This window comes from Penaeus monodon, chromosome 23, assembly GCF_015228065.2.
Source record: "Penaeus monodon isolate SGIC_2016 chromosome 23, NSTDA_Pmon_1, whole genome shotgun sequence".
Classification (NCBI taxonomy): Eukaryota; Metazoa; Arthropoda; class Malacostraca; order Decapoda; family Penaeidae; genus Penaeus; species Penaeus monodon.
Genome location: NC_051408.1, coordinates 37,397,377 through 37,397,838, shown reverse-complemented (window position 1 = coordinate 37,397,838; position 462 = coordinate 37,397,377). Strand labels below are relative to the sequence as shown.

At 29.4% G+C, this 462-nt stretch overlaps 1 protein-coding gene across 2 annotated transcripts in view; it reads right to left on the bottom strand.

The window, feature by feature from the left end:
• Positions 1 to 462, bottom strand: part of LOC119587980 (PEST proteolytic signal-containing nuclear protein-like) — a gene marked incomplete at its 3' end in the record, with an annotated part of 6,826 nt that overhangs the window by 2,150 nt on the left and 4,214 nt on the right.

The window sequence follows — 462 nt, the reverse complement described above, 5'->3', positions numbered from 1 at the left end:
CAGGCGTGTATGAGTATGTGTCATAAATAACATTTTTTTCAGTGGAAATACTAGATTCTTTCCATCTAAGATCAACATGATATACCAAAAATCTTAAATAAGGAAAACTTCATTATAAGACTTTGCCTAAGCTAAATAATAAACATATTAAATATAATCTATATGAGAAACTAGCATACTTCAAACTTTCTCTAATGTGGAGAACTCATATTTGAAACATAAATTCTCAAAAATTTCTAAAACAAAACTTTACAAAAAACTATAGAGAACAAAACAAAAACTTGAAAGAAAAAATAAATAAACTCAATGACTATAGACGAGAAAGGTTGTCAAAATTACTAGTGTTTCGTGGGATTGTACTAAATTAGGAAGATTTGAAGAATATTGGTAAGATAGTAATTTGTGTGAGAGCTGTGCTCTGTGGGTTCAGCACTAGTTGGCAAGTATGGTTGTCTGTGCACA